General features: G+C 44.8%; 1 long non-coding RNA gene across 1 annotated transcript; it reads right to left on the bottom strand.

The window, feature by feature from the left end:
- Window positions 1-505: 505 nt before the first annotated feature.
- LOC132397798 (uncharacterized) lies at window positions 506-1,598 on the bottom strand. Its single transcript, XR_009513453.1, has 2 exons — window positions 859-1,598; window positions 506-773 (listed from the first exon to the last, which is right to left on the bottom strand). It is a non-coding gene; the product is annotated as an uncharacterized LOC132397798 (long non-coding RNA).
- Between the last annotated feature and the right edge of the window lie 6,924 nt (window positions 1,599-8,522).

Below are 8,522 nucleotides of genomic sequence, written 5' to 3'. Positions count from 1 at the left end.
GATCCTTAGTTAATTTAGAAACATAGAAACATAGAAAATAGGTGCAGGAGTAGGCCATTTGGCCCTTCGAGCCTGCACCGCCATTCAGTATGATCATGGCTGATCATCCAACTCAGAACCCTGGACCTGCTTTCTCTCCATACCCCCGATCCCTTTAACCACAAGGGCCATATCTAACTTCCTCTTAAATATAGCCAATGAACTGGACTCAACTGTTTCCTGTGGCAGAGAATTCCACAGATTCACCACTCTCTGTGTGAAGAAGTTTTTCCTCATCTCGGTCCTAAAAGGCTTCCCCTTTATCCTTAAACTGTGACCCCTCGTATGAATACTCATACGAGGGTATGAGTATTCCCTCATACTCACTGGAATTTAGAAGATTAAGCCTAGTCCAGGGGTCAGCAACCTTTACCACTGAAAGAGCCACTTGGACCCGTTTCCCACAGAAAAGAAAACACTGGGAGCCGCAAAACCCGTCTGACATTTAAAATGAAATAACACTGCATTCAACGTTTTTTTTGCCTTTATGCTATGTATAAACAAACTATAATGTGTTGCATTTATGAAATTGATGAACTCCTGCAGAGAAAATGAAATTACATTTCTGCATGCAACAAAAACATTTTGAACTCCGAAAAAAAGACGTTGGGTTGAAAGTTACTTTTAAGTAAAATACTCAATGTCTATTTGAGTCCTTCTTGTATTTATGAAAAACGCCGAACTTAAATTTTCCGCCAGCAGCAAACCAAAAATAACGTCAGCCAGCTGTCAGCCTGAAAAATAAAAGGACTATTTCACTGAACAATGAAAAAATATGAATATACATAAAATAATAGGCAATTAAAATATTTATCATACTTGGTTAATGGGATTTCTGCTCCTGGACCTCAGCGCACAGCGTCTGCACATCAGGGCTGTATGACGTCACCTTCATCTTTACACAGGATCGCAAGCTGTCATCTGTGAGGCGTGCGCGATGTTTGTTTTTAATAAAGTTCATGTTGGAGAACACCTGCTCACTTACATATGTGGATCCAAAGATCGACAGGACTCAAAGCGCATACTTTTTAATGTTTACATAAATGTCGGGCATAGCATTCCATGTTTCGAACACAAGTTTGTCCGGTTTTGGAAGGTTTTCAATATCACTCCATTTGTGTTTCTGAGCAAGAACGGCCTTCTGACGGGCAACATCTTCAAGGTCTGCTGTCAAGCGTCTAAACTTGGACACCCATATGTCTTTGTCGGCTATGTCGGCCAGTTCCATCTCAAGATCAGGTTGACTCACACCTGCCAATGCAGTCGTATTCAGTAGGGAAGGATCGATGCTTAAGGGAGTGACCGGGAAGGATAATGTGTTTTTTTCCTCTCTGAACTCACAGAAGCGTTTCCCAAACGATGTTTGCATTGCGATGATTGCAGAATGTAAATACTCCGAATTTATCATGTCGTGACCTTGTTTGAACTCTCTCAAATTGGGGAAGTGAGACAAAGTGCCTTTCTGTAAATCTCTGGCAAGCACTGTCAACTTGCGCTCGAATGCCAAAATATCCTCCAACACGTGCAGGGCTGTGCGTCCTTTCCCCTGAAGAGCTGTGTTCAGCGTGTTCAGGTGCGCTGTCATGTCTACCACGAAGTGTAGCTTTTCCAGCCACTCTGGCTGTTCCAGCTCAGGAAAGGTGAGCCCTTTGCTGCCCAGGAAAGTTTTCACTTCTTCCAGACACGCGACAAAGCGTTTCAGCACCTTCCGTCTGGACAGCCAGCGATAAAAACACGTTGTAGCGGTGTCAGTAAACTGCAGTCAAAGATAGCTTTATTCGAACTAAACAGCCTTGCTTTTAAGCCTCCCTCAACCCAGCCCCCATGGACGCAGATGCTGCAAAAGACGCGTACTCACAAACCCCCGTAGGCTATCTCCCTTAGCCGGAATGCTGGCTAATTGTGAGCCGTTTCGGATGTGCCAGGAAATGTGTCGCCACACTTAGATTGTACAAGATCACCATAATCTTCAAATTTAGAATTACATTTCAAAAGCTAACAAACTAACATAAAATACATTTTAATTAAATACTGACCAATTATTTCCCAAAGCCACAGGGAGCCGCAGCACAGAGGTGAAAGAGCCACAAATGGCTCGGGAGCCGCAGGTTGCCGACCCCCGGCCTAGTCGATCCAGTCTTTCTTCATATGAAAGTCCTGCCATACCAGGAATCAATCTAGTGAATCTTCTCTGTACTCCCTCTATGGCAAGAATGTCTTTCCTCAGATTAGGGGACCAAAACTGCACACAATATTCTAGGTACGGTCTCACCAAGGCCTTGTACAACTGCAGTGGAACCTCCCTGCTCCTGTACACAAATCCTTTTGCTATGAATGCCAACATACCATTTGCCTTTTTCACCGCCTGCTGTACCTGCATGCCCACCTTCAATGACTGGTGTACAATGATACCCAGGTCTCGTTGCATCTCCCCTTTTCCTAATCGGCCACGGTTAAGATAATAATCTGTTTTCCTGTTCTTGCAACCAAAGTGGATGACCACACATTTGTCCACATTAAATTGCATCTGCCATGAATTTGCCCTCTCACCTAACCTATCCAAGTCACCCTGGCAACTTCCAGGCAGTGAAGCTCCATGGCTGCCTCTTCTGTCTGGCAGCAACAAACACATCAGCTAGGCCAGCTGCTTCTCCAGCCGTTGCAGGGTTGTGCTCCTTAATCCAGACCCATAGCTCAGGGGGAAGCATTCTCAGATATTGTTCCAGGACAATAATTTCTCCATTTTCATTCACCGTCTTCTCCTTCGGGTGAACCCACTTCCCATAAAGCTCCTTTAACCTGTCATATAGTTCTTTTGGGCCTTCATCGGGTTCAACCTCAAGGCTACGAAATCTCTGTCTGTAGGTTTCTGGATTTATATCATATTTTTTTAAAATAGCACTTTTAATTTCCTCATAGTCTAGACCATGATCAATGTCCATAGGAACATAGGCACTCCTAGCTTTGCCTGTCAATAATGGAATGAGCCTAAAAGCCCCATCTTCAATTGGCCATCTGCATGCTGTTGCTATTCTCTCAAAAGTGACAAGAAAATGTTCAGTATCATCAGGATCAGTCAGCTACTGAAGCTTTGGCTCCTGAGTAGATCTCAAGTGTACCGCTGTAGAACCATCCTCATGGGAGACCCCGAAGTTTACCCGGGCAGGAGGGGGGCCTGCACCTGAACCCACAACATCTGCCCCCACAGTATCTGTCTTACCAGGTGGTTGATCAAACATTGGAGGGGTGCAGGCCTGCACCTCTAACTGAAGCAGATTGAACTGGTGCTGCAGCACTTTAAATCACTGCTCTCGGCGTGCTGTTTCTTCAGTCAATTGGTCATCTCATTCCTGCTGCTGCCCCATGTACGTGTGAAGAATATTGGCCAGGTCGATAATCGTGGGCTCCCGAGGCTCCTCTATTTCTGAGGACCTAGCCCCACCTTCCACTCCAGATTCAGACTGCTCCCCCAACTCCAGCTGCTCCCAATCGGCCAGCACTTCCCCTCCTCTTACTACCTTCTTCATGTTGAGAAAGAAAATCAGAACACCTTTCCTGCACCTCCTACTGCTGGTCCTACCACTGCCACCATCTGTGAAGGACCAGGGTGAGCAAAAACCCAGGAGAACAGGTAAAGGTGAAAAAAATAGGGGTTCTATTACCCAAAAAGTTTACAAACTCAACAGAACTGTTCTAGAGTCCAAACTTGAACCAGCTAAACAGAACTTGGTTGTTACAACAACATAGTAAGATACTCCTCAAACCAAGAGGTACCACTCATCTCCTGACTGCGGGTTTACATTTGATGCTGGCCAGTCCATAGTAAATTGCAGGGGAGAAACATTCTTCTCCTTAAAAAGATACAGCATAAATGAAGCAGCTGCAGAGGACACCCCTCTGGCTGCAGCAGAATGGCACAAGCCAATTACCCAGCCCCATCTGTAATGCAACAGCTCAGTTGTTTACCAGATTATCAGGAGGATGGTCGGCTACAGGACACTTTAATATGTCTGGCTGATGGTGCGGCTGGTAATTGCAGCCATCACAAAGCAGAATCAGAATCAGGTTTATTATCACTGGCATGTGTCGTGAAATTTGTTAACTTAGCAGCTGCAGTTCAATGCAATACATAATATAGAAGAGGAAAATAAATAAATAACAGTATACATATATTGAATAGATTAAAATTGTGCAAAATCCAGAAATAATATATATTTTAAAAAGTGAGATAGTGTTCAGGGGTTCAATCTCCATTTAGGAATCGGATGGCAGAGGGGAAGAAGCTGTTCTTGAATTGCTGAGTGTGTGCCTTCAGGCTTCTGTACCTCCTACCTGATGGTAACAGTGAGAAAAGGGCATGCCCTGGGTGCTGGAGGTCCTTAATAATGGACACTGCCTTTCTGAGACACCGCTCCCTAAAGATGTCCTGGGTATTTTGTAGGCTAGTACCCAAGATAGAGCCGACTAGATTTACAACCCTCTGCAGCTACTTTTAGACATTTGCAGTAGCTCCCTAGCCCCCCAATACCAGACAGTGATGCAGCCTGTCAGAATGCTCTCGATGGTACACCTATAGAAGTTTCTGAGTGTATTTGTTGACGTACCAAATCTCTTCAAACTCCTAATGAAGTATAGTCGCTGTCTTGCCTTCTTTACAACTGCATCGATATGTTGGGACCAGGTTAGATCCTCAGAGATCTTGACACCCAGGAACTTGAAACTGCTCACTCTCTCCACTTCTGATCCCTCTATCAGGATTGGTATGTGTTCCTTTGTCTTACCCTTCCTGAAGTCCATAATCAGCTCTTTCGTCTTACTGACACTGAGTGCCAGGTTGTTGCTGTGACACCACTCCACTAGACATAAGACCGTAAGATATCAGTGCAGAATTAAGTTATTTGGCCCATCAAGTCTGCTCCAGCATTTCATCATGAGTAATCCACCTTCCTTCAGCCCCCATATCCTATGTTCTCTCTGTATTCTTTCATGCCCTGACTATTCAAGTATCTATCAACCTCTGCCTTAAATCTACCCAATGACTTGGCCTCCACAGTCACCTGTGGCAACAAATTCCAGGTGCACCACTCTCTGGTTAAAGAAATTCCTCATCTCCATTCTAAAAGGATACATCCCTAGTTTGAGGCTGAATCCTGTGGACTTAAGACATCCCCACCACAGAAAACATCCTTTCCACATCCAGGTCTTTCAACACGCAATAGGTTTGAATGATGTAATCCATCATTCTTCTGAATTCCAGTGAGTACAGGCCAGAGTCATCAAATGCTCCTCGTATCACAAACTTTTCAATCCCAGAATAATTTTTATTAACCTCCCTGGAACCCTCTCCAATATTAGCACATCCTTTCTTAGATAAAGGCCCAAAACCGCTCAATACTCAGTATTGCACTTGTGAGGCCTCTTGTGAAGTCTCAAAATTACACCCTTGCTTTTATATTCTAGTCCTCAAAATGAATCCTAACATATTTGCCGTTCTCACTGCTGAATTGAAGCGAGAGGCTGAGAGTGGAAGACTGAAGCATCGCGGAGAGAAGGTCATTTTTCTTTAACTGATCGGGGAAAAGGGGCTAGACTGCGCAGGCTCGTGATGTAGCACGCCAAGGTTTAAAAGAAAGACCGCCATATACAGCAGCCATCGTCGAGTGGGACGGCTTTGGCTCAATCAGGCTTCAGTGAGAAACAGGCGGAGGCGAGGGTAGGTACCAGTAAGTTTCTGTTTTTCTTTTTTTTTGTTCAGGCTAGAGAATATGCCAGGCAGGATGTTGGAATGTTCCTCTTGCAGGATGTGGGAAGTCAGGGAGACCTCCGGTGGCCCTGACAACAATACCTGCAAGAAGTGCATCCAGCTGCGGCTCTTAACAGACCGGGTTATGGAACTGGAGCAGGAGCTGGATGACCTTCGGATCATTCGGGAGACTAAGCAGTTTATAGATAGTAGCTTCCGGGAGATAGGTACACCTAAGGAACAGGGCACAGGTAACTGGGTTACCTTCAGGCAAGGGAAGGGAAAAGGGCAGGTGGTGCAGGGTTCCCCTGTGGCCATTCCCCTCCAGAACAGGTATACCAATTTGGATACTGTTGGGGGGGATGGCTTACCTGGGACAAGCTGAGGCAGCCGGATCTCTGGCACTGAGTCTGGTTCTGCAGTGCAGAAGGGAGGGTGGAAGAAGAGGAGAGCAGTAGTGGTAGGGGACTCCATAGTCAGGGGTACAGACAGGAGATTCTGGGGTCATGACAGAGACTCCAGGATGGTTTGTTGCCTCCCGGATGCCAGGGTCAGGGATGTCTCTGATTGCATGCACAGCATTCTGAAATGGGAGGGTGATCAGCCAGATGTCGTGGTACACATCGGTACCAATGACATAGGTAGAAAGAGTCAGGAGGTCCTGAAGAGTGAGTACAGAGAGTTTGGTAGGAAGTTGAAAAACGGATACCTGGAGGGCAGTAATCTTCAGATTGCTGCCTGTGCCACGTGCCAGTGTGGGTAAGAGTAGGATGCTCTGGCAGATGAACATAGGGCTGGACTGGCATCTCAATGTTCCAGGGTTCCAATGTTTCAGACATGATAGAGGCAGAGGGATGAAGGGTGGGGGGGGGGGGTGACTTTGCTAGTCAGGGAAAATATTACAGCAGTACTTCGGCAGGACAGATTAGAGGGCTTGTCTACCAAGGCCAAATGGGTGGAGCTGAGAAACAGGAAAGGTAGGACCACGTTAATAGGGTTGTATTATAGACCATCTAATAGTCAGCGAGAATTGGAGGAGCAAATCTGCAGAGAGATAACAGACAACTGCAGCAGGCAGAAAATTGTAATAGTAGGGGATTTTAATTTTCCACACATTGATTGGGACTCCCATACTGTTAAAGGTCTAGATGGGTTAGAGTTTGTGAAATGAGTTCAGGAAAGTTTTCTAAATCAATATATGAATGTACCAACTAGGGAGGATGCAATATTAGATCTCCTATTAGGAAATGAGTTAGGGCAGGTGACGGAAGTGCATGTAGGGGAACACTTTGGTTCCAGTGATAACATCATTAGTTTCAACTTGATCACGGATAAAGATAGATCTGGTCCTCGGGTTGAAGTTCTAAACTGGAAAAAAGCCAAATTTGAAGAAATGAGAAAGGATCTAAAAAGCATAGATTGGGACAGGTTGTTCTCTGGCAAGGATGTGATTTGTAAGTGGGAGGCCTTCAAAGGAGAAATTTTGAGAGTGCAGAGTTTGTATGTTCCTGTCAGGGTTAAAGGCAAAATGAATAAGGAACCTTGGTTCTCGAAACTCTGATAAAGAGGAGAGAGATGTATAATACACATAGGCAACAGGGAGGAAATAAGATGCTTGAGAAGTATAAAAAGAGTAAGAAATTACTTAAGAAATCAGGAGGGCTAAAAGAAGACATGAGGTTGCTTTGGCAGTCAGGGTGAAGGATAATTCTAAGAGCTTCTACAGGTATGTTAAGAGCAAAAGGATAGTAAGGGATAAAATTGGTCCTCTTGAAGATCAGAGTGGTCGGCTATGTATGGAACCAAAAGAAATGGGAGAGGTATTAAATGGGTTTTTTTGCATCTGTATTTACTAAGGAAACTGGAATGGAGTCTATGGAAACAAGGCAAACAAGTAGGGAGGTCATGGAACTTATATAGCTTAAAGAGGAGGAGGTGCTTGCTGTCTTGAGGCAGAGTAGATAAATCCCTAGGACCTGACAGGGTATTCCCTCGGACCTTGAAAAAGACTAGTGTTGAAATTGCAGGGCCCTGGCAGAAATATTTAAATGTCAATATCCACGGGTCAGGTGCCGGAGGATTGGAGGATAGCTCATGTAGTTCTGTTGTTTAAAAAAAGCTCAAAAAGTAAGCCAGGAAATTATAGGCCAGTAAATTCAACATCTGTAGTAGGTAAATTATTGGAAGGAAAACTAAGAGATAGGATCTACAAGTATTTGGATAGACAGGGACTTATTAGAAAAAGTCAGCATGGCTTTGTGCGTGGTAGGACATGTTTAACCAATCTATTAGTTTTTCGAGGAAGTTACCAGGAAAGGGGATGAAGGGAAGGCAGTGAATGTTGTATACATGGACTTCAGTAAGGCCTTTGACAAGGTCCCGCATGGGAGGTTGGTTAGGAAGATTCAGTCACTAGGTATACATGGAGAGATAGCAAATTGGATTAGACATTGGCTCAATGGAAGAAGCCAGAGAATGGTAGTGGAGGATTGCTTCTCTGAGTGGAGGCCTGTGACTAGTGGTGTGCCATAGGGATCAGTGCTGGGTCCATTGTTATTTGTCATCTATATCAATGATCTGGATGATAATGTGGCAAATTGGATCAGCAAATTTGCTGATGATACAAAGATTGGCGGTGTAGCGGACAGTGAGGAAGGTTTTCAAAGCTTGCAGAGGGATTTGGACCGGTTGGAGGAATGGGCTGAAAAATGGCAGGTGGAGTTTAATGCGGACAAGTGTG

This window comes from Hypanus sabinus, chromosome 8 (assembly GCF_030144855.1).
Source record: "Hypanus sabinus isolate sHypSab1 chromosome 8, sHypSab1.hap1, whole genome shotgun sequence".
NCBI lineage: Eukaryota > Metazoa > Chordata > Chondrichthyes > Myliobatiformes > Dasyatidae > Hypanus > Hypanus sabinus.
Note: the sequence above shows the minus strand (reverse complement) of the source record. Positions and strands in the feature narration are given on the sequence as shown.